The following is a 26,431-nucleotide window of genomic DNA, read 5'->3' on the forward strand; positions in this document are numbered from 1 at the left end:
ACTGACGTTATCTCAAAAAAGAAGATGATTACGTCCTACGCGTCGTGCTTGTAGTTATGCATATTAACCAATGACTTAAATTCTGCCAAGTCACTGGTTTTCCTGGCTAGCTCAGGCAACCCATTCCATTCTCTAATAGCACTAGGGAAGAAGGAGTATTTGTACAAATTGATTCATTTCAATTTTTCCGCTACAAGGTTTGATCATGGAACTATACTAATGGAACACCAGCTTCGAGTTTTTTACAAAGACAAAGAAAGTCGAAGTGCCGTCGCGCATCTATTTTCGCGCACCATACCAATTTGAAAAATCGATGAGGATGCCAAAGAAGAAATTTACTCCGAGAGCCACTTGGATTGACCTTCATTGAGAGTAAAACTTCCCCACACTATATTTTATTAGATCTGTAAAAACTTTATCCATTTTCTGACTATCTGATAAAATAGATACAATTTTCCTGAATAAGAGATCGTCACAAAAGTTATTTTTTTCGATCACCCTATAAAATGCCACTTATTTTCCAAAAAATAGAATGTAAATTCCGAAAATACAATCTTTCAGTGTTTCTGTGTTTGGTTTATTTACACTAAATCTGGATGAAGACCTGTCTACCGTTCCGCTAAATGCGTATTTGCTACGATATACTAAATTGCACGAAATAAAAATAGGAGGCCTAATACAGTTTTGACACTCCAAGCTACGCATTTCTAATCGTTTTTTTTTTTTTATTATCGAAAGGACTAGGCTATAGGCATACACATCTCGTGGGAAACAAAGAAAAAGTTAATCTTGATAATATTGTAGCCTAAATAAAATGACAAAAAAAAAACAACAAAAAACAAAAAAAAAACTATAGCCTAATCTAAAATGAAATAGATCTAGAGCTAGATTTTCTTGGACGAATGATATAAAATAAGTATAAATAATAAGTCATATGAATCTGATAGATCTAAAACAAATACTGATAGAGTCATTCGTTAATTAATTATTAGAATTACTTGACTACCAACTGGGTATTTTTTTTTGCTAAAATACAATGTATTTTATGTGCATTTATTAAAAACAACAACCAAAAATTAAGCGTTTGACGCAACTAGATCTAATATTAGTAATATATATATTCTAGTTCTAGATCTAGATCCAGAAAGCTACTTCTCTAATTCAGTTTTCTAGTTTAATTCTAGTTAGATCTAGATGTCTAGACCAGTAGATCTAAATCTAGCCAGGGTTTTTGTCATGGAATAGATTTATAAAACTTCACATAAAAAAAATTATAGGCCTAAATGAATCGAATAATCAGTCACTAATTTGACTAATCAGTAATCTAAATTGTTGTTGTTTTTTTTTAATGGCAAGTGTTATTGATGACTTCTGACTTGTAAACCAGTTGCAGAGATTCTAGTTTTTATTTTGATGACATGTTACGATATATCAATGATATTTTAGATAAACGCAAGTACCTAGTGGAACATACAGAAGGACCATTTAATATAAGGCAAAGAAGTAAGATGTTTATAATCCATCAAACTCACAGAGGACTTGTGTCATTTGTGATGGCATTTCATGCATTTACAGAAGCTACAAACTATTCTACAAAAATGATAGGCTTGTCTTTGATTCCGAAGACTTATGAGGAATGCTATGTTTCCAGTGGCTACTCAGCCCCAGCTGTGACCTACATATTATGCCACACTGAGCACAGGCATAACCATTGTCCACCTGTGGTAGAATCAGTTGTTTTTTTCTTTTTTTCCGTCTACCCTCGGCAATTAATTTTTATTGGTGTATACCACACCTTTGTAAGTGACCTCCAGCTGTCTCGTTCTGAAGCTGTATGCAACCAGGTGCTCTCTTATTCTATGTGAGTTAAAGCAAGTTGGCGCCTAAGCTTGTCTTTAAAGCATTTCTGTGGTACCTCTTTATGTGCATATGACATGTTAGGCAAATAGGTTTTGCCTATCGGAAGGCCATTTCGGAATATATAGGTGTTTAAAGTGAAACTCCAAACATCTGGACTTCCATTAACCAAGAAAATAAGCTTAGGATTCAAAGAGACGACACTGGCATTTCAGCTAAGACAATCAGTAAAATTAATAGCAACTTTAATTGCTGTCCACCAAACAAGATAAAAAGAAACAAGCTTCAATAGCATTGATGATATTTAGTTTACTTTTATCTCATTTACTAGTATTACTATTTCATTGACTAAGGTTTTTTATTGTCAAATATGCATAAGTACATGTACTAGTTCCTGCAATTTGATGAAAAATAATAATTAAATTGTGTGTAGCCTATATACAAATGTTTATAAGAGATCACAGCTTCTAAAACTTAATTTACTTAATTTCAAAACTATGATTTTGTGTTCTGACTCTACTCTAAATAAATTATATTTTATTTTAAGAATGCAAAGTTGGAAATTCTGTTCTGATGAAAAAAAATTATTAAACTAAAGTAGATGTTTATGGTTTCTTTGTATTTATTTTTAAATTATTTATTCATTAAAAATTAATTGTTCATTAACATTTACTTGAAGTAAAGATCAAAAACACAAATTCAATACATGATCAGCTCTCAATTCATGCAGATCACAGCCCATCACTTAAATGTATTTACTGTCAATTCTACACACTATTCATTTCAAAATGTTGCTTTAAATTGTTATATGACACAATCAAAGTACTGGTACCTCACATTGATGTAGGCCTAAAGCACCTGAAATAATGACAAATTTTCATTCAATAACCTGTACTGTCATTTATTATCAGACGTGTTAAAACTAATGACCTGTATCGTCATCATTGGCCTCCTTCAGTCGTAGAAAGACTAAGGTTTCATCTCAGAGCACACTTCCTCATGTGGCTGTGGAGCCCTATTTTGGAGACACTCCTGTCCACAGATAGCACAGGCTTTTGCTTCGGTGGTAGAGGAGCTGGCCGTTTTTCGGACTGTACGTTTTTCTTCCTGAGCTGAGACCTATGTACTTTCACTGTTCATAGCTTTCTTGGTCACTGTCTCTCCATCTGTTGCGGTCTAAAGCTATGTCTTCCCAATTGTCAGTATTGATGTTCACTGATTTGAGGTCACGTTTTATTACATGTATGTAATGGAAGTGGGGGCGACCAGTTTTTCTTGTGTCAGTAGTGTGATTAAACTAATGACCTGTATATATAATTTATTAAGCAGGAGCATCAACAAATCTTGAACAATAATTGTCTACAGAAAAACTTTATTCTTATCCAAACAATATACATTCACAATGCATTAAAGCAAGTTAATTTATATTTATACAAATCTATATGGCCTAAAGATTATAGCGTATTTTGATGTGTGAATACCAAGTTACATTATTGCATGAAAATAGTGTACTCATTTTTAAAATATTCTGGGTAATAAAAATAAAAAACTAATGATACAATAAAATTGAAGCATTAGTCAAAAAAAGAAAAATTTCACTCAAGATCTATGTGAACTCTGCTTGAAAAAAATCATTTTGAAATTAATTTTAAAAAAAAATTATGGTTCTTTAGTCAATGGAATGATAGCAGCAATTATTTAACGATTTCATGATTATCCATTCATTTCAATATACTTATAACTGAAAAATAATTCATAAGGTTTAGATAAAACCATTTGAAATGATTATAATTTTCTTCTTAATTTGCTTAATTCAAATCTAATATAAACAAGATTTCCTCTGTCAAGAAACTTATGAGGGAACAACATGCATGTTCTTCTCAGTAGGTTTTGCAAAGGGAATTAAGAATATTTAATTGATGTTGCTTTTTTTTGCCAACATTTTAAACCTTTGCACCAGGTTTTAGTTTTAAGGAGAATGCACCATATTTTATATGTTTACTTTTGTTAGATTCTTATTTTAATTTTAAAAAAGTAAAATTTCCCTTACCACTCATCCACTGCGCTCCCTCTTGTTTTAATGGGGTTCAGATTAATAGTTTTCAAGTACAATATCAAACAGATTTAAGGAAATACTAAATCCAAACTTGTTGGCTGAATGACAGGATATACATAAATATGTATACAGCTTACAGTATAATATATATATCTTAAATTAAAATTGGTCCAAGACTTTTATTTTGCAACATGATGGGATTTTCCTTTCTGGTGGTGCTATGCAAGAGTCCAAGAATCTCATCTTTTCTCATAACAGGAAGTTATCTAGTTATAAAAATAAATAAAAGGATTTAAAAAAAAAATAAAAAATATGTGTGACATATGTGTTGACCATGCTAAACGTATATATGTTATTAAGTATAGTTATATAATTTTGCCATTCTAAAAATAGTCTGTACCTAAAAAGAGCTACTGCGTTAATGTGTAGACATGGCCCTGACCTTAATAGTTATTAATTATTACTATAGGTGAAGGCAGATGTTCAGTTAATTTGATGCACATTGAACTAATCTAAAAGCAACTATAACATATATTATGATTTACATTTTCATGGAAAACTAGTTTTTCAAAAATACAAGTACTTCAGCTTATGAGAAAAGTACATAGGGAAAAATTGCAGTACCTTACCTTTAAGAGGTGCAACCAATCATTGACTTTTCAGGAATGCATGCCTTTTTCTTGCATTTCCAAACATAACTGTAATTATACAATTAGGCATATTGGTTAATTTCTTTTGAAAACATTAAAATTAAAAAATAATATTATTAAATTGAAAACGTTGTTGTATCAAACATACAAATTATCAGACAATTTTTCCTAATTTCATCTAACAGTTTATTGTAAAGGAATGGCCTGCACAACAGCCAAGGTATATTAGGCATTCATGAAAGATGAATGTGCTTAAGAGTGTTATAAATAAAAAAATAAAAAACTTAGAGAAAAATGTTAAATTCCATCCCAGATATTTGGATGTTGCTTGACCATGAAAATCACACAATTCATAAAATATCTATTAGATAACTAAAATAAAAATTGTATAGTAGTACTTACATTAAATATTGAATGGATGCCCAGAGAGTAGAAATAGTATAAGTATGATCCTTGAGCCATTCTGGTACATCATCAGAACTGGTTGCCATGGTTCTACTTGTTAATAACTGAAACATTACAAACATTTTTTTTTATTTATAATTTATCACAGACTAGAATAGAAATGTTGACAGGAAAAATACCAATGGTTAGAATACACCTGATGCTACTTTTGTAGCCTTATTACTGGTTAAAATGCACCAAAACTTCCTTAATTAAATCTGATAAGAAACATATATGTATCACACAAGTCCAAGTTTATCAGTGTCATAGCAAATAATTAACTAGATATGTGAGTTTTATATTAAAGTGCTGAATTTCAGGGAATAGATCCAACTTGACACCACATCATTTATTATTTCATGAACTCATGGGTCTGGGTATGGCATGGAATGGAAACTATTATTTAATATATATGGGGTGTAGGCAAGGCATGGATTATAAATTGTCTTGTATAGATTAGATTGGGTAAAACTGCCAATCGAAGGTAACTTTTACTGATAGATCTGGATCAATTATAAATTTATGGGACCTAGGCCTGCATAAATTTTATCTTTTATTTATATATTTTATGTACATATATAACTAGTCTAGAATCTATAATTATATCTTAATAATAATTTTTGTAGATGTCATATAATTTAGATCAACATATTAAGTATAGATCAGTAGATTTAGAATTTTAGCTAGTGGAATATTTTTATATTCCTAATCTGAACTGGATCTATATATCTAGAATTTAGATCAGTAGATTTAGCATTTTAGGTAGTAAAAACTTTTATATTCTAAATCTAGATCTAATTATTCTAGAAGCTTAGATCTAGAAGACTAGTTGTCAAGATTTGACTACACTATGGCTAATGCACTAGCTTAGTAGGCCTACTAGATAGATCAAGTGACAGAGTACTAATAGACTCGTCTTGCCTCGTTGGGCCTCTCAAATCAGCTACAGACTTGAGAGACAATTTAGGAAGGTGAATATCGATCCAATTCAAAGATCTACAATCTACATGTTAGAGTCTAGCTAGAGATGCTAGATCTAGTCTAGAAGGCTTATCAATTAAAAATAAAATCAATCATTTCTAAAGTTTGTAAAATTATATGTAGATCTAGATCTATCTATTTATAATATAATAAAAATCTATGTCTACTTTTTAAATATTTAAAATGATATGGCTGATGATATTAATTATTTTAATTGAGACATTGACATACTGTCACATACAAAGTAACAAAATAATTAGATCTTATACTAACTCATAGACTCATACCATATTATTGTATTAAACCTTCGAGTTTACGTTCCACTATCTTGACTTGACTATATTGACTAAATAAAGGGTACTATGATTATAGATGTAGATTATTATCTATGATGATGATGTTTATCAACTGGTAGATCTATAAGTAGTATCGCCACTTTAAGTATAATCAGTATAACCACTGCATTCGTTTCATTCACTGTCTGTATCAATAATCGTGTGAATGTGATGTGAAAGTGAAGTCTAGATTTAGATAGAATTGATAGATCTACTATTAAAAAGTATTAACTATACTAACTATAGTGTCTATACTATAGTATAGCCAGTATGACTCGTATGAGTATACTCATAAACTGTAAAAGTGTATAAGTATAGCTATACTAGACAGACTAGATGATCGATAGATCTAGACTCTAGACTAGATCTATAAATAATTAAAATATTCATATTGACAATTATTTGAATTATTGATCTCATGTATGGTCTAGATCTAGATAAAATAGAGTGGATCTCATGACTGTCTATATTAGATCTATTGATTTTTTTTAAAACGTTAAATAAATCTAGAACTTAGTCTTTAACTTTAGTCTAGGTGTTGTAGATCTATAATATTCTAGATATTATACAAGAGATCTAGATCTATTTATAAGTTCGGTTTTTAAAAAAATCGCATTCGAAATTTTAAATACCCAGATTTAAGTATTTATATACCCATATTGGTAGGTCCGAGTTAATCATTTATTAGATCTATTAAAGCATGTCTATATAAAAGATTATTATTTTAAAAATATATTATTATATAAAAGATATAGTTAAGAATATTTACTTTAAAAAAATAAACAAATGAATTTTTCACTTTTGCCAATTAACACTCTGGCTAGCAAAAAGGATGACTGCTCAATACTGTGAAAAGACGATAACTGCATGAGTTGGTTTGGAATTGTATTTTGTAAGACTAATTTTCAAAACATATCCTTCATGAGAGAGAACGAAAAAAGGTTGTCGAAAAAAAAAAAAAAAAGCTGGCTGGACTACGCAAATAATGGACCAGCCTCTCTCTCTTGATATCTTGTTAAGAACATTGGTGACCGGGAAAAGTGGATGGTTTGGTTGCGCGGGACAGATGATAAAAATGAAATGTACATAAAAAAAAATTCCAGATTTTGTGTAAAATACCCAAATGAGGAAGTACTGGAAACACCTATTTTAACGAAGTGGCCTTTAAAAAAAATCTTTTGTGACGATCCTTTATTCAGGGAAATTGTATCTATTTTATCAGATAGTCAGAAAATGGATTAAGTTTTTACAGATCTAATAAAATATAGTGTGGGGAAGTTTTACTCTCAATGAAGGTCAATCCAAGTGGCTCTCGGAGTAAATTTCTTCTTTGGCATCCTCATCGACTTTTCAAATTGGTATGGTGCGCGAAAAAAGATGCGCGACGGCACTCTGATCATAAAATCTCGAAGCTGGTGTTCCATTAGTATAGTTCCATGGTTTGATCACTACTTTTAATACGTGGATGTTATGTACAACCAAGGTAGAGAAAACATTGTGAGCAAGAAAAAGGTTTTGCTCCGAGCCATTAAAGTTGTTTTATAAGGTTGTGTTATAAGGTTGTGTTATAAGGTTGTGTTATAAGGTTGTGTTATAAGGTTGTGTTATATCTGTAATTTTAATACTAATGAAAGATGTCACGAAATAAGAATTGTTTCCGCTTGAAGGTCCTGGTGCCACTTGCTTTCTCGTGATGTGACAAATAGATCTATGTGATTAACGTGTGAATAGTTCTTTGTATCACTTGGTTTTATAATTGTTGTTGTTAGACCATTTCCTATACGTTTAGTTTTTAATTCGACACTAGCTGCAGCGGAGACTCAGGACGCAAAAAGTGGAGAACCACTGCTGTAGCGGGAGAGGGGAGAGATGAAAGCGGAAGTGTTTACGTTAGAGTCCAAGACCAGTCTGTGACAATAAACAGGAGCAAAGAGTGACTGTGGACCGCCTGAATCATTGAGAGTAGAAAGCCATTGAAGTCTCTTAGAGATACAGAAAGAAGTCAGCTGTCTACAGAGTTATAAACATCTTACAGAAATACTTCGACTAGGATCCTATCTCGTCTTTCTCTCAGAGACATAGTATACAATAACAGAGATGGTTTATTTGTGTTCATTTTTTCAAAGCTCTATTGTAACTTATAAGTTACATTTTGTGTATAGTAGCATTCACACTTGATGTTTGCTTGGTATGTTGTATATAAATAGAAGCTCAAGAGACCAATACGTTAATAATATATTCATGAATGGAAGTATTTGTTTATTGAACATGTAGCGAATAGAACAACTCTATGAAATGTTTAATGCATCAAAACTTTGTACTGTAAGGTCACAAGAAAATAACACTTGGTTTTGTCTTTTCTCTCGAGACACTTCGTCTGGTCTACTGAGTAGTTCCTAGAGCAAATTAAAGACTTAAACGAACGAATGAACCTATACCCAGGAAAGTATTTTATTTTCTCGTGTCTAATTGTCATGTAGTTTTTTTTAGCTTACTCAAGACTAAACACAAACAAATGACGTCATGCTACTTCACATTTTCAGTGTAAACAAAGTTCAAGGTCAGGCTTGCCGAATTTGTCTCGTGACAATGACATACACATTGATGTGTCAGTACTGCCACTGTTGGGTTGGTTGCTTTGACCACTAGGCAGAGGCGTAGAGAGCAAAACGTGCGACAGGGGCAAGAAACTTTTCCCATTTCCCATGAAGATCACATAGAAGTATTTGCTTTGAAATAAAAAGTATTTCATACTAATGTAATACAAATAACCTTAGAAATATGTTACTTAACTACAATATCTACAATATTTTTTTTGGCGCCTCTCAGCGTGTGTTATCCCCCTGAGGGAGACGCCAGGGGCATCGTGACCCCTTTGCCCCTTCCCTTACTACGCCTCTGCCACTAGCCCTAGGTTTTAATTTTAAAGTGATTTGAAGACATTCCGTATTATTCGTCAGGACTACACTAGTAGAGGTGCCTAGATTACATTGGCATTATTTATAGAACGGATGCGCGGTGGCTGAGCGGTACAGCGTTTGGCTTCCAAACCGTGGGGCCCGGGTTCTAATCCAGGTGAAGACTGGGATTTTTCATTTCGGGATCTTTTAGTGCCTCTGATGGGTACCTGACATTAGTTGGGGAAAAATAAAAGTGGTTGTGCTGGCCACATGACACCCTTGTTAACCGTGGGCCAAAGAAACAGATGACCTTTACATCATCTGCCCTGTAGACCACAAGGTCCTTGAAAGGAGAACTTTACTCTTTACTTTACTTATAAAATAGAACTAGATATAAGGGTTTAGGTCACTAGATATAAGGGTTTAGGTCACTAGATATAAGGGTTTAGGTCACTAGATATAAGGGTTTAGGTCACTAGATATAAGGGTTTAGGTCACTAGATATAAGGGTTTAGGTCACTAGATATAAGGGTTTAGGTCACTAGATATAAGGGTTTAGGTCACTAGATATAAGGGTTTAGGTCACTAGATATAAGGGTTTAGGTCACTAGATATAAGGGTTTAGGTCACTAGATATAAGGGTTTAGGTCACTAGATATAAGGGTTTAGGTCACTATAATGTCAATATAAGCAATAAATCTCTTTAGACAAGTGTCACAATAAGAGAGCGACGTTATTCTCCTATGTATGATTATTTGTTTTTACGAAGTATCTAAGAATGTACAAAGATTTTTTTTTAACCAGTATGTCGTTGTTTGTTTGTTTTTGGAAAAAAAAGGAGGGGGGGTCGATAACAAAGACTCTACGAACTCACAAAGTATATAAGTAGTCTTTTTTTTTTTTCTCAGTCAAGACAGTAGTCTAGACAAACTGTATCTCCAATTGTATTGTTCTATTGTTGTCCTTCCAAATGTGCTCAAAACAACTAACGTCAAATCCACCAAACCAAATCGTCTTTGACAAGCATTGTAGACCAGGCTAGTTTGTGTCATTTCTTGTAGCTGTCTATTTGTTCCTAGCGTGATCATTGTCACATTTCTTGTCCAACTGATCACGTGGCTAACGTTCGAGACACTGGTCCTCCAGAAGGTCTAGACGGGACCTGTCAATTTATTTCGTTAAGCATCTGGGGGGAGAGGTAATAAAAGTCTAGGTCGCAAAATGAACTTGACTTCCTGATGGTGATCAACAAAAGAGACATATTTACGACAATATGAACATCTTCCATAAAAATTGTTTTCCCAGCATTGTATAATAATAACTTTAAAACAAAGAATTACACTTGACTTGTGATTGGTGAGTGCTAAAGGTTATGAAAGTAAAGCCTTCAAAAGTATTGGCACTCATAAGCAAAGAAATATTTTCATGGGGGGGGGCTTGCTATTCAACATCGAGGTAGCTCCAGTGACGTAGCTAGGGATTTGGGGGCCGGGGGGGGGGGAGCTTGTCCTCTTTAGAAGCCCCTGCATTTTGACATTCCACAATGGCGTAATATTTCATGTCAAAACTAATTTAGGACACTCATTTGCCCCCTCCCCTCAAGAAAGGGAATGTGGGGACTTTCAAATTTGGATTCCCCCCCACCCCACCATAGCTACGCCACTGGGTAGTTCTTGCATATTTGGAATTTCTTACAGCTCAAATATCTCTGCTGTATATGATGTCAAAGTTTTCAACGATGTCTATGTTGTTATAGAGAATGTATTTGTTTTAGATCATGTCTATTTGTATACATTATGTCTATGTTGTAGACGGTATCTGGGTTGTAAGTTATGTCTTTATTGTAGGTGATGTCTATGCTGTATGTATGTCTATGTTTCAGCTAATGAAACATCCACTCATCCACATCCACATCTCACTCTAGCAATAAGAAGAATATTAAGTTACCAAACACAACCAAGCGTCTTTATTTTCACCAACACATGTCACCTAGTTACTTAAACATGGCGTATTACCACAAGAACATCTAGAAGTATGACCAGAAGGACTACATGGACTAAATGAACTAATTGAAATAAATAAACTAAATGAACTAATTGGATTAAATGAACTAAATAAACTAAATGTTGACTGAGATCAAAGAAAAAAAAAAGATTTAAACATTACAATACATACGACTAGCTCACTATTAACAAACGTCACGTCACTCACCTGGTATTCAGATTTGAAATGACATTAAACGTTTGACGTCACTGAGCCAAATTTTGCCTGCTGCTAATAATATGTGGCTGCAGCCCTCCGTGTTTGCAAGTAGTCGCTTTCCAAGACTTAAAACATATTTGTGCTCAAAGAGAACCTCCTCGCCTCACCCTGCACTTGCATAGATCTCAAATAGAATCAATATCTGAAGGTCTTACATTGACTAGTGAGAAGTAGACTTTCCAAATCGCAGACATTTAGTTGCACTCCTAAATATGGAGACCTGGCATACATTAGGGAAGCAAACGCGGTTGGTCGTTGTGCTGGCCATATGATGCCCACGTTAACGTCGGCCATAGAAACCAATGAGCTTTACTTTATCTGTCACCCGACATATCGCAAGGTCTGAAAAGAGTACCGTTTCTTTACTTATGTATATAGTTCGTCCATCTTGGTTCAACGATGACCACTTTCGCCATCCAGCCTGAGGGCTATGCCCTGGAGTTTTGTGCCTTGTCATGGAACCTGAAATGTTCTACAGTACACTGGGCAGGTTATTCCATGTGCATATGTGTGTGTACGTGTATTTGTGTGTATGTGTGTATGTGAGTGTGTGTATGTGTGTGTTTATTTGTTAGGGAGAGATCTAGGTCCGCTAAAGTTCTGATTAGTCTGCGATATTAACCAGGTTGTTTTTTTCAAACCATTTCAGTTGGTTTAAGATTTGACTAGATTATGGAACAAATTTTAAATATTTTTTTATAATCTCATATTTATGACAAAAAAAAAACAACAACAAAAAACAACTGTTTTATTACCTTTTTTATTTTAGCGGTTTCCCGCCCCCCACCCCACCTTTTTCAACCATAAAAATGTTATATTTGTGTATTCTGTCCCATTCCAATCTCAAAAACAAAACAAACAATGACATCAGATTTCATTCCAGTTTGTCTCTCGGCTAAAGTACGTGTGTCAGTCTTTGTGTTCTCTAGTGAAATCTTTTGTTGTTTTTTCAAGCCACTCCTTCATGAAACCAGTGTGGGTGGGTGGACATCTGATCTCGAAAACGGCTCAGACGATTTTCCTTGAAATTTACCAGTTGATGTATATCTCTGTGAAAAGAATTACTAGCTCGCGGGCCTGACGGGGAAAACTCTAGTTTGACTGTTATCATTTTTCAAAGTATAAAAGAAATTAATTTATATTTTGCTATTATAACTTAGAGTAAAAGTTAGGGTTTGAAAAAAAAAAGTTCTGGATCCGCTAGAGCGTAGCAGTTTCTCTTCGTATCACTTCTCCTCTATGACTACGATGTCGTTGCCCACTTGTGTTTGAAAAAGTTTTTTTGTAAGTCCTAGAGTGAAAGTCAAATACCTCCGCTCGATTGAAAGTATTTTGTGCAACACAAGTCGGAGCTTAAAAACAATGGATTCAGCCCTGTCAATTAGTGTACACAAAATGGTGACGTACGTTTAGTGCACACAAAATGGTGACGTACGTTTACACACACACAAATCTTGATTGTGTACACCGGGTACCCCAAACAACTTGCTATTTAGAGTTATCTCGCCATTAATGGAAATCTCCACTGCTATAGTGACAGAAACATTTTACACTTTTTGTACAGCACTGAGTGAATGTAGTCTCTCTATTTAAGACGAACAGGAAGTAATACAATAATACAGATACTTAATCCCTTCCTAATTGATCTGTAAATATTCTAGTCAACTAAACATTCCTAGTTTAAAGTTGACCATGAACCCAAGTATAGGGATGAAAACCACAACATTTGAATTAGTGGTAGCGATTCTCTATTAATTAACTTCTCTAACCAGCTATACAAATATGCGCGCAATTTTATCATGAAATAAATTATTCGCATTTATCTAGACACTGCTGGCTAGAGCCTCCCTATTTTATTCTCATATTAATGTTAATATATCATGCAGAAATTGTATTATATTTTTTTTTATTTAAATCTATTGAAATATTTTATTCCCCAATTTCTGGCTTATCTGTTAACTACTTTAGAAGTATTTCCATAAAACAGTCAATATTTTTTTTTCGAGTCAACACAATTTACTGGATATCTCTCCTCTGACGTCTGTTCGTTTCAACTTTTGCCCAATTTTTTGATTCCATAAAGAAAGTGAAGATAATACATTGTAGTTGTAGTGGTGATTAGAAGAAAACAAAAAGTAAAGTAGACTTGTTCTTAAAATAGCATGCATGCATTGGATTCTTTTTATAGAGAAACAAATCTGTGGAAACAAATCTGTTTTACATCTGTTCTATATCCTATTTTATATAGGGCCTACTTAACCCTTAAATCGGGCGTGGTAGTTAAGCCTCTAAACATCAGAATAGTAATTCCGTTTTGTATGCACTTCATTGTAAAAGAGCTCAGCACTTTAAGGGTTAATTCATTTAAACACAATTTCAGCCAAAGGCAACACACGCGAAAAAAAAATAAACACAAGACTTACAAAAGAGACACAAGATGTACTCAGCCAATGTCCATAACTGAAAATGTCATGACGTTTATATTGTCAGTTGTGACCTTTGGGTAGCATTCTTATCCCTCTTTCATTATTCAGCATTCTAATTTCCCTTTCATTATTCAGCATTCTAATTTCCCTTTCATTATTCAGCATTCTAATTTCCCTTTCATTATTCAGCATTCTAATTTCCCTTTCATTATTCAGCATTCTTATCCCTCTTTCATTATTCAGCATTCTTATCCCTCTTTCATTATTCAGCATTCTAATCCCTCTTTCATTATTCAGCATTCTAATCCCTCTTTCATTCTTTAGCAATCTAGTCCCTCTATCTTTATTCAGCATTCTAATCCCTCTTTCATTCTTCAGCATTCTAATCCCTCTTTCATTCTTCAGCATTCTTATCCCTCTTTCATTATTCAGCATTCTAATCCCTCTTTCATTCTTCAGCATTCTTATCCCTCTTTCATTATTCAGCATTCTAATCCCTCTTTCATTCTTCAGCATTCTTATCCCTCTTTCATTATTCAGCATTCTAATCCCTCTTTCATTATTCAGCATTCTAATCCCTATTTCATTCTTCAGCATTCTAATCCCTCTTTCATTCTTCAGCATTCTAATCCCTGTTTCATTATTTATTTCAAAGGAAACGTTCAAAAATATGAATTAGTTTTCTGTCTGATTACCTTAGACTTGGCTCCTAGTGGTTACCTTAGAGTTGGCTCCTAGTGGTTACCTTAGAGTTGGCTCCTAGTGATTACGTTATAGTTGGCTCCTGGTGACTACGTTAGAGTTGGCTGCTGGTGATTACCTTAGAGTTGGCCCCTGGTGACTACGTTAGAGTTGGCCCCTAGTGATTACGTTATAGTTGGCTCTTGGTGACTACGTTAGAGTTGGCTCCTGGTGACTACGTTAGAGTTGGCTCCTGGTGACTACGTTAGAGTTGGCTCCTATTGATTACGTTATAGTTGGCCCCTGGTGACTACGTTAGAGTTGGCTCCTGGTGACTACGTTAGAGTTGGCTCCTGGTGACTACGTTAGAGTTGGCTCCTATTGATTACGTTATAGTTGGCTCCTGGTGACTACGTTAGAGTTGGCTCCTGGTGATTACGTTAAAGTTGGCTCTTGGTGATTACCTTAAAGTTGGCTCCTAGTGAGTACGTTAGAGTTGGCTTCTGGTGATTACGTTAGAGTTTGCTCCTGGTGACTACGTTAGAGTTGGCTCCTGGTGATTACGTTAAAGTTGGCTCCTGGTGATTACCTTAGAGTTGGCTCCTAGTGATTACGTTAAAGTTGGCTCCTGGTGATTACCTTAGAGTTGGCTCCTAGTGATTATTTTTGAGTTGGCTCCTGGTGATTACCTTAGAGTTGGCTTCTAGTGATTAGTTTTGAGTTGGCTCCTGGTGACTACGTTAGAGTTGGCGCCTGGTGACTACGTTAGAGTTGGCTCCTGGTGATTACCTTAGAGTTGGCTCCTAGTGATTAGTTTTGAGTTGGCTCCTGGTGACTACGTTAGAGTTGGCTCTTGGTGATTACGTGAGAGTTGGCTCCTAGTGATTACGTTAAAGTTGGCTCCTGGTGATTACCTTAGAGTTGGCTCCTGGTGACTAGGATTAAGTTGGCTCCTGGTGATTTCGTTAGAGTTGGCTCCTAGTGATTACCTTAGAGTTGACTCCTAGAGGTTATCTTAGAGTTGGCTCCTAGAGGTTACCTTAGAGTTGGCTCCTAGTGATTACGTTAGAGTTGGCTCTTGGTGATTACTTTAGAGTTGACTCCTGGTGACTACGTTAGAGTTGGCTCCTGGTGATTACTTTAGAGTTGACTCCTGGTGACTAGGTTAGAGTTGGCTCCTGCTGATTACGTTAGAGTTGGCTCCTAGTGATTACGTTAAAGTTGGCTCCTGGTAATTACCTTAGAGTTGGCTCCTAGTGATTACGTTAGGGTTTGCTCCTGCTGATTACGTTAGAGTTAACTCCGGGTAACTACGTTAGAGTTAGCTCCTGATAATTACGTTAGAGTTGGCTCCTGGTAATTACGTTAGAGTTGGCTCCTGATAATTACGTTAGAGTTGGCTCCTGGTAATTACGTTAGAGTTGGCTCCTGTAATGAAGTTGAAGGATAACAAGACAGAGCCAGCTCTCACTGAAACCCCTGTAATCTTTACCTTGGCCTACTTATTTCTCACATGGAAATCTATTTTACCATAAGAAAGCGCTGGAATGATAATATAAATTAGATTATTATAGAGATATAAAGATAAGAGAAAGAGGTGGGAAGGGGAGAAACGGAGGGATTATTACATGATCAATCTTTTTTGGCTCACCCCTTCCCAGCATCGCTTGCGTCCAATGTTTCCCAGCATCGCTTGCGTCCAATGTTTCCTGCATCACCTGACTAGAATCATTTAAAGCCTATCTTGGCGGCGATAGAAAAAGGAAATGAGAAAAATGCTCCCCACCCTCCCCCTCTTGCCATCCCTCGTCATACTTTCGTTTGTTCTGCTGTTCCCACACACACACACTCAGCTCCTAACACTCTCACTTTATAAGTTTTTCTCTTCTGCACTGGTGGCTGAGTGTTTCTCTGGAGTAATGAATTGTTCTCTCCTAGACTCTCTGTAATTTATTAACACACATCAATAGACCAAAAACTATGTAATTACCAGACGAGAGTAACTATACTAATGTGTCGGTGGGGTGGTACTATGATGGGTAATGTACTTCGGTGAACGATGAAGCCACAGGCTGAGATAGATGTGCCGTGATTTGAAGGACTTGAAAATGAACAGGAAATGATGGAACAGAACAATGAGAAAGAGAATGTGTACAGTAGGCAGGAACGTCCGGAACTTCTCCTTGTTCCTGTAGAACAAACCAAATATAGTTTGAATGTAATGATCGTAGACAATCTTCTGAATTGAACGTTGAGAGCTGGATTCAAGTCTAAGCTACTACAGATATTAACCAAGTGTAAAACCTTTAAGAGCATTCCTGATGTTACCCTATTTCCAATTCAAGAAAGATATCCGTGAAAAACCCTAAAAACATTTTTTTAAAACTATTCTAGAAAGACTTTACATCAACCATTTTAACAATGTTCAAATATTGTTGTATGACGTCGTACTTGCTTACATATATATTCGAATCAGCTATTTTTTAGGTTGGGTTCTTTTGAAACAAAAAGAAGTGAACTTGATATTTTAACTACAAGTGAAGAATAAACAAGGAAACCGGAAGCTGTCTCTCAGATTTTGAAGGTGAATACAATCCTTCCGTCAATCTTCAGTCAATCCTTCAGTCAATCTTCAGTCAATCCTTCAGTCAATCTTCAGTCAATCCTTCAGTCAATCTTCAGTCAATCCTTCAGTCAATCTTCAGTCAATCTTCAGTCAATCTTTCAGTCAATCTTCAGTCAATCTTTCAGTCAATCTTCAGTCTCTATCTTCAGTCAATCTTCAGTCAATCTTCAGTCAATCTTTCAGTCAATCTTTCAGTCAATCTTCAGTCAATCTTCAGTCAATCCTTCAGTCAATCTTCAGTCAATCTTTCAGTCAATCTTCAGTCAATCCTTCAGTCAATCTTCAGTCAATCCTTCAGTCAATCTTCAGTCAATCTTTCAGTCAATCCTTCAGTCAATAATCAGTCAATCTTCAGTCAATCCTTCAGTCAATTCTTTAGTCAATCTTCAGTCAATCCTGTCAATCTTCAGTCAATCCTTCTGTCAAGAAGCTTTGCTTGCATTTTTAGGGGGGTGGGGAAGGGCAATTAAAATGTAATTTAAAAACTGTCTAATGAACATTTCAAGTGTTTATAAAGAGATAGTTCAATCTGTCACTTCAAGACATGCGTCCAGTAATTTGTACCCATGATCAAGAACAAACTGAATTCGCATCTGTCTAATAAAAGTGTTCAGAAATGTCTGTTGCCTGGTCGTGTGGTTTGCGCGCTGGACTGTCGTTTGGATTTATCGATGGTCCCGGGTTCAAGCCCTGCCCGCTGCCACCCCCCGTCGTCCTGCGGAAGTAAACTATCTTCAACTCTGAAGGAACATCCGAAATATGTAAAACAAACATTTTACAACAAATGTACCTTCGAATATTTACAGACTTTATGAACGGAAAAGCGACAACAAAAGTTTCACGAAAGATAAATATAATTCTCCTACGTTGTTATTTCTACACGTTTTTCTTGCAATTGTTTTGCTTGCATGTTTTATTGCATTTCTTTTTTTTTTTTTTTTAGCTTCCCCCGAAAGGGGAAAAGACGCAATTAGGTTTTTGTGATTTGTCTTTTCGTCCGTCCGTCCGTTCGTCCGTCCCGTTTAGATCTCGTAAACTAGAAAAGGTATTAAAAATCCGACATCATGATATTTTAGAGAATTTAGACCATTCAAAGTTCTGATGCAACGGCTACTTTTTCTTTTCTGAAGGCGAAAAATTTAATTTTTAAAATCAACTACGAAAGCAGTTTTTTCATAAAAATACACCACTTTTACAACTATTCACTATTAATAGTAACAAACACAAGAGGCAGTTTAGTAAGGGAGATGACATTTAACCATATTTTTAACATATTTATGCAAACGTTATTGTTACGTCTTCATATTGGATGAGACTCTTTAGACATGAAAACGACAAATCACAGTTTATAAATACTTTAATCTTTATTAATACTGAAAACACTTTCTTGTTCATATTCCTCCATTTTGATTCTTCCTTCCTTTTAACACGCAATCGCACCATTTCACATTCACACTAAGATGCGCACGTAACACCCCCCCTGTTTAACAAGTTCGATGCACATCGAACGTCCAAAATACAAATCACTGAATATATTATCAGACTATTCCAAGTTAAAAAAATCGGTAACATATAAAACCATAATGTAATAACTAAACAAAATCAAACACAATGTCATGTTAATACCAATACAATCCCAACATGAAATAACAATTATATTCATCACAATAATAACTGTTATTATGAGCAATTGAAACCACTTCTGTTAACATTTATCTATAAGTAATCATATTTCTATCAATACAACTCCCCACTCATAATTGTATGCCTGTACAAAACACCATCATTCCAGTCGTAATCAAATAGTTAACAAACAAAGTCTATCTTGCTCCATGCATATTGTAACAACAATATTCAATTCATTACACATATATTTATTCATTGTAGAATAGAACAATAAATAATGTCCATCATTCCTACCTTTTCTAATCATATCTATATAATTCTAACATTATTGACATGCCATCCTTTCCGCTTCCCTCCTTTGCAATGATGTCCCATTGTGATTCTACTACCTAATGATCTAGCTGTACTGTTTTCTAGGCTGCTAATATCCCTCTCTTTTCTCGTATACGCCTCTTCACTATTGTACCTTGAATCCTTAATTCTAATTAACTGTTGACACTGTCTTCTAATATGCCCCCTTCTCCCACAATTAAAGCATAAGATGTATGGATTTGTACGTCTGTATGTGGGCTTATATCGCTTTCCCTGTACCACTGATTGCCTTACTTTACTTTGATTTGGACCCATTCCTATTGCATTGCTTTCTACCTTATCTGTTAATTCTTTCTTCTCGTGCTCTCTGCTACCCATGTCATCTGATGTATGAGATCTTATGTCTTCTTCCACATCCCCATTTCTACCTCGCGTAGACTTTATCCCATAATATTTCTTCCAATTCTCAATCTCCCTTACTGAACATATTTTCACCCCATGGATATTCCCAATAATTAAATCTATCTCACCCTGATCTACAACACAAGCTTCCACTGTCCCCTTAACATACGGTGTGTCTATACTAACTTTAGCAATCGGTAATTGTACAATATTCCCATTAAACATAACACACTTCCTAGATTCGCCTGTATATTCATAGTCTTCCACTAAATTCTTATTCACTCCAATAATAGTGCTCCCAGTATCCCAGATGGTCTTGGCTGCCTTGTTCCCTACGAATGTCTGAAAAATCTCCAATGTTCCAGTATCAGATGACAATGATAAGCCTTGCTCTATTCTACCTTTCTCCCAGTCCTTTCTTTCCTGTCTGTTTCCTTGATATCTTCCGTTGCGGCTATCATTTTGTCTTTCATATGTACCACTTCTATACTGTCTATCCTGTGTCTCCCTTGTTCTGTGAGAGTTATTCTGTGTCTCACATGTTCTGTTAAAGGCAACTATTTCTTCTATATCACTGCCTCTAGATAATTTCTTCTCGGGATGTGCCACTTTATAAGCCCTTATCAGTCTTACTATGTCTTCTATGGATTTCGGTTTCCTCTCCAACAGAAATATTTTTAATTCCTCCTGACACTCGTACATCACTTTGTCCAGCATGAGAAATGTCTTAAGACTGTCAAAGGTTTTTTCTACCTCAGCGGTTTCTATCCAGTTATCGAAATGGCTGCTCATTTTGTCCAAGAAGGTCTGCGGGTCATCCTCTGGTTCTATCTCACAATTAACAAACTGTTGGCGATAGAAAGCTTCTGTTTTCCCGAAAGTTCTAAGTAGTTGTTCTTTCACAATGCTGCAGTTACCCTGGTTCATACATATTTTTGAAGGCACCTCCGCTGTCAATGATCTCGACAATAAGAATGTCCATTTGTCTTCAGGGTACTCCAGTTCTCTCATTTCTATCTCGAACTTCTTCAAAAAAATGTCTATGTCCATTTTGTCTTCGTTGAATATCAAACCTTTATATTTAGCCAGTTTATTCCCTGTAGAGTCACTCTTTCTTTTATCATTCTCTTTTCCTTGGTCTGTTTTTAACTTTTTCTCTGCTGTCTCTTTTTCAAATGCTAATCTTTCTCTTTCAATGGCGACCAATTCATTTTTCTTTTCCCTTTCAATTGCTACTATCTCCTTATCCTTTTCTCTTTCTCTTTTGTCTTCCTTATCTAATCTCTCCTTTTCTTTTTCCCTTTCTCTTTTGTCCTCCTTATCTAATCTCTCCTTTTCTTTGTCTCTTTCCATCGCTAATCTCTCCTTTTCTTTGTCTCTTTCCATCGCTAATCTCTCCTTTTCTTTTTCCCTTTCTCTTTTGTCCTCCTTATCTAATCTCTCCTTTTCTTTGTCCCTTTCCATCGCTAATCTCTCCTTTTCTTTTTCTCTTTCCATCGCTAATCTCTCCTTTTCTTTTTCTCTTTCCATCGCTAATCTCTCCTTTTCTTTGTCTCTTTCCATCGCTAATCTCTCCTTTTCTTTTTCTCTTTCCATCGCTAATCTCTCCTTTTCTTTGTCCCTTTCCATCGCTAATCTCTCCTTTTCTTTTTCTCATTCCATCGCTAATCTCTCCTTTTCTTTTTCTCTTTCCATCGCTAATCTCTCCTTTTCTTTTTCTCTTTCCATCGCTAATCTCTCCTTTTCTTTGTCTCTTTCCATCGCTAATCTCTCCCTCTCCATTAACCTTTCTTGTACGTATTTTCTTAGTTCTACCCCTTCAAGCTCCAACAACCTTCCCTCTTCCTTCAACGCTGCTACCTCAGCCTTGTCCGCCATAGTTGATTACTAATAATATCGAATCGAATGTTCTCCTGTCTCTAGATCTAGACTATACTATCTCTACTGTCTGCTGACAGGAGATCCCCTGTGAATAGAGGGATACGTGGGTTACCTTTGCGTTGGGCGCCACTTGTTACGTCTTCATATTGGATGAGACTCTTTAGACATGAAAACGACAAATCACAGTTTTATAAATACTTTAATCTTTATTAATACTGAAAACACTTTCTTGTTCATATTCCTCCATTTTGATTCTTCCTTCCTTTTAACACGCAATCGCACCATTTCACATTCACACTAAGATGCGCACGTAACAGTTATATTTTTTGTCAAAAAAATTTTTTTTTTTTACAAAATGTGTTAAGTTAAGTACGTTCCATCCTATTATTTATTTATTTTTACAAAAAAAAACAACAATTTACTTTTTTTTTTAATTAAAAAAATCTATTTGCTATGCATACAAGTGGAATATAATTTAAAACAACAAATAGTAAGTATTCTTTTACGTGAAAACATCCCACCAAGAGATACAACACAGGAGAATTTATAAGGAAATGTTTTTTACTTGAGACCTTGAATAAGATTGACCCTTTACAAAACAATTAGATAATCATTTGAAATCAGTTAGGCCAGGTTCCTTGGTCTGCTGGACCGTTGGGGCACCACACAGGATCTGTCAACCTTCTTTCTCCATTCTTCTCTGTCTTTAGCCTTTGATAGAACTTCATTATTATATTCTTTCTGAAAATATCGAAACATGCATTTTTACCTGCCTGGGTGGACCACTTAGGGGGTCGATTTTAAGTTTGTGTTTCCACACAAACTCTCTTTGTAACCTTTTTTTTTTTTTATATATAAGTAGTAGGTTTAGAAATACTCACTTCAATTTATGAATATAAATTCAGAAATGTCAATGAAATAACTAAAGCTAATCTTACATTTGTAAAATCCCTTCCTATAAATTTGCACACACCTAACCTTTAGCTTGGTGTTCATTAAAAATCATTACACGGGGTACGTATAACTGACCAACGAGGACACAAGGGGTGTAAAAGGCTATGGGCCACATTGTAAACAAAAAGTTGGCCTGCCTTGTGATACTTGTGTTCATGTTGTCTACGATTCTATTCGAAAGTCAAATTTACCGGCTTTAGCTCAGCATCTTGGTCCACAAAGATATAAAAAGACGATTAGGTCCAGGAAAAAAATGGGACACTTTACAAGTTTTAGTCTTTTCATTGATGGTCTCACGTGGTAGTAGTACTACATAACTTCCGGTCTCATTTGACTTCAGAGAATATGAAGAAGCAACTCTGAAGGAACACAGTATTTGTCATGGTTGGGATTGAATGCTCTCCCAATGGACGTTTTCACACATTGGCCTGAGTGCCAGTATGTCTACAATCTTCCCATAGGTTTACATTAAGCTTTGCCTAGTTGTTGACACCTGCACAGTTCAAGGATTGCAGTGATCAACTTTACTGATTGACTGAATCATTTTCATTATTATATTTTAAAAGCATAATTGTAATATCGATTGGAGTCTGAAGATAATATAGCTAGGGACTCTTTAGTGTGACTTTAATGAAGGTAATATAGCTAGGGACTCTTTAGTGTGACTTTAATGAAGGTAATATAGCTAGGGACTCTTTAGTGTGACTTTAATGAAGGTAATATAGCTAGGGACTCTTTAGTGTGACTTTAATGAAGGTAATATAGCTAGGGACTTTTTAGTGTGACTTTAATGAAGGTAATATAGCTAGGGACTTTTTAGTGTGACTTTAATGAAGGTAATATAGCTAGGGACTTTTTAGTGTGACTTTAATGAAGGTAATATAGCCAGGGACTTTTTAGTGTGACTTTAATGAAGGTAATATAGCCAGGGACTTTTTAGTGTGACTTTAATGAAGGTAATATAGCTAGGGACTTTTTAGTGTGACTTTAATGAAGGTAATATAGCCAGGGACTTTTTAGTGTGACTTTAATGAAGGTAATATAGCCAGGGACTTTTTAGTGTGACTTTAATGAAGGTACCTTTGATATTGTGTTCGAGTCAAGATTTTAAAATGTTACTAAGAATCTCAAACTTTGTATGCGTAAAGCATTGAAGCATTTCAACTGAATCTTGTGTCCCTGCAAGAAACTGAATGGAAAAGTTCATCACGTATAGAAGTGAACATAAAATGAACAATGACCAAAAAAACAACAATTGAGGGATTTCATCAGGATCAGAGAGCTCGGAGTGTCTGCAGGGAGATCTCAGCAGGAAACAATTCAACTTGGTTTAGCTCCAAGTCTCATATTTCTTGAGTTTCCCAGCCAACCTTCTCCTCACTTATACACACATATTTTTGATGGAACGGAGAGGGTTTAGTTAATGTAGAAATATCTGATCAATCTTTGAGGGATCGAGCTGCAAGAGGAATATCTTTTGTCCCACAGATTTGGGAAGTGATGAAGCAGGTCAGAGTTTTTTATTGTCCAAATCCCCTGGAGTGCCCCCGTGATACAGGACGGCTTGCTAGCAATGAATTAGAACTAAGCACTGCACGATTGAAAGTCAAAGGGTTGGGCTTGAATCCAAGGGTATAGTAGGATAATCGATAGTGAGATAACTTTCATATTAAAATTTATTGCTTAGAAAACGCATGGGCTTATTTATGTAGCCCCAAACTAAACATAAGAATAAGTCATAGTTAGAATTAAAATTAACTAAATATAATTGAGAAAAATTTAATTCTTTAAACTAAGAATAACTCAAAATAGTTCTCTTTACAAATATCCTAACAGTCTATAGATAATCACATGGGCGTAGCCAGGATTTTTTTTCGGGGAAGGGGGCAGTTTGGGGGGGATTTTTTTCTCACCCCACGCCTCCCCCCCCCCCGCGAAAAAAAATATATATGTATGTGTGTGTGTGTGTTTAAAATCTTTTTTACATTCTGACCCATCATTCTTTCGGAAGACGTTTATTGTGCCCTAGAATAAGTTCTTCCTGGAGTCAGTGGAAAAATTGTAGACTCCCCGCCAGTGCTAGCAAAGGGGTCTCGGGGAGCGCTAGGAGATCCCCCAGCGCGGGGCGGAGCCCCGCCGCCAAGCACTATTTCTGATATTGAAAGCCAACAAAATGCATATTCTGAGGTATCTACAGTGCATTTTCCTACTATTAAAAAGTTTTATTTCAAAAACCTAATGTGCTATTCTTACTGACTTAGACCCTCCCGCTCCGTTCGGCGCATTTGTCGTCAAGCTGTTTCCACAAAAATCTGTCACTGGTAATGTCTGAAGCCTCTTCTCACCTGCTCTGAGGACCTCCATGAATGTGTGACGCGAAGTTGTACTAGGATGTCATCGCAACTCTTCTTATGCCTAATTCATTTTGTCGGAGAACATGTCCTTCAAACCTCATGCGACGCTCTGTCACAATCTTACTAAGAGGTCGACTCCCAGTTCGGCATAGGATTTCCTTGATTTACAGCCGATCTCTATAACTGACTCCAAAAATCTGTCTTAGCCATCTTTGTTGAGCCACATTTAGTCTTTTTCAATTTCGGCATTTTATTAATTGAGTCCCACCACTGGTGGAAATGTGTAACCTCTTGTGAATACCCTCTTGGAATTAAGTGACTGTAGTTTGCTTTAGATTTTGTATCGAAAAGTGAAGTTTTTTATGTTGTTTTTTTTAAATTCAAAACCCCATTTAGCTACGGTCATAGAATTTAGTAACAGTAGTTTGCTTTAGAATAATATTGAAGATAGAGGTTTTCCACCTCAAAACGCTCTGTAGGGGAATTTTAAGAGGTATTTTTTTACCTTCAAACCCCACTGAAGGGGGGTTTAAACTCAAAACTGAGTCAAAACCCATTTAGCTACGCTCATAACATTTTGAGTGCATAATTTGTTTTTTTTTAAATTGAAGAGGTATTTTTAGCTTCAAACCCTACTGAAGAGGGGTTTAAATTTAAAACTGAGTCAAAACCCATTTAGCTACGCTCATAACATTTTGAGTGCGTAATTTGCGTTTTTTTATACCAGGTATTGAAGAGGTATTTTTAGCTTCAAACCCTACTGAAGAGGGGTTGGGGGTTAACTCAAAACCACTTTGGCTACGCTCATAGAATTTTGAGTGTGTAATTTTCTTTTTTTTATATTGAAGAGGGGGTTTATCGTAAATTTTGGAGGGGGTTTAAAAATCAAAAATCTTCCTTAACTGTGCTCGTGAAATTTGTCGTTTGCATTTTTTTTAATTTTGTGTTATAGAAAAGGGGAATTTAACTTCAAAAACCCCTGGTAGGCGGGTTTTAAACTCAAACTCACCCATGGTAGGGGGTTTTAAGCTCGAACCCCCCAGGTAGGGGGTTTTAAACTCAAAACCCCGTGTAGGGGGTTTAAACTCAAAACCTCCTTTGCTGTGCTAGGACAAGTGATAGTTTAGCATTAAAATCTCACCTAAAAATACAAAATCAAAGCAAAAAATCAGTCACTAAATTCCTATGCCCTGCGGGGGGGGGGGGGTTAATTTCGGGGGGGGGGGATTGGACCCCCCCCCCCCCTGGCTACGCCCATGGACAATCATATACTTAGAAAAAGCAAAATATAAAAAATAAAATCCTTTTAAAAAAAAAAAAAAGCTTAAGAACTCCGCACTTACAGCTATATATCTCAATAATGTAGAAGCTATTTTCCTTATTTGATATCAAACAAAATAATTAATTACAGATAACTAATTTAATATCTGTATTTTTTTATTCATTCATGTTTAAGTTTACAATAAATAATTGTTTTAAATTTTCACTTGATTGTAGAATGGGTGTGGGAGAAAGAACGTGTTCAACTATCTAAGGGGACGAAACCTACATATTTAGCCGTATCTGTGAATACTGAAGGATACATTTCCCTTGTCGATATTAAACAAATGATTATTTACCTGTAATTAATTGACTAATTGGTTAATTCTTTTTATTGATTCATGTCTTGTCTATACCATAGAAT

General features: G+C 35.4%; 1 long non-coding RNA gene across 1 annotated transcript; it reads right to left on the reverse strand.

Annotated features, from left to right (window-relative positions):
* Positions 1-3,404: 3,404 nt before the first annotated feature.
* Positions 3,405-6,694, reverse strand: LOC129926591 (uncharacterized). The gene is made up of 4 exons (XR_008778290.1): positions 6,276-6,694; positions 4,966-5,072; positions 4,543-4,611; positions 3,405-4,179 (listed from the first exon to the last, which is right to left on the reverse strand). It is a non-coding gene; the product is annotated as an uncharacterized LOC129926591 (long non-coding RNA).
* Between the last annotated feature and the right edge of the window lie 19,737 nt (positions 6,695-26,431).

The sequence above is a fragment of the Biomphalaria glabrata genome, chromosome 6, assembly GCF_947242115.1.
Source record: "Biomphalaria glabrata chromosome 6, xgBioGlab47.1, whole genome shotgun sequence".
NCBI classification, from domain to species: Eukaryota; Metazoa; Mollusca; class Gastropoda; family Planorbidae; genus Biomphalaria; species Biomphalaria glabrata.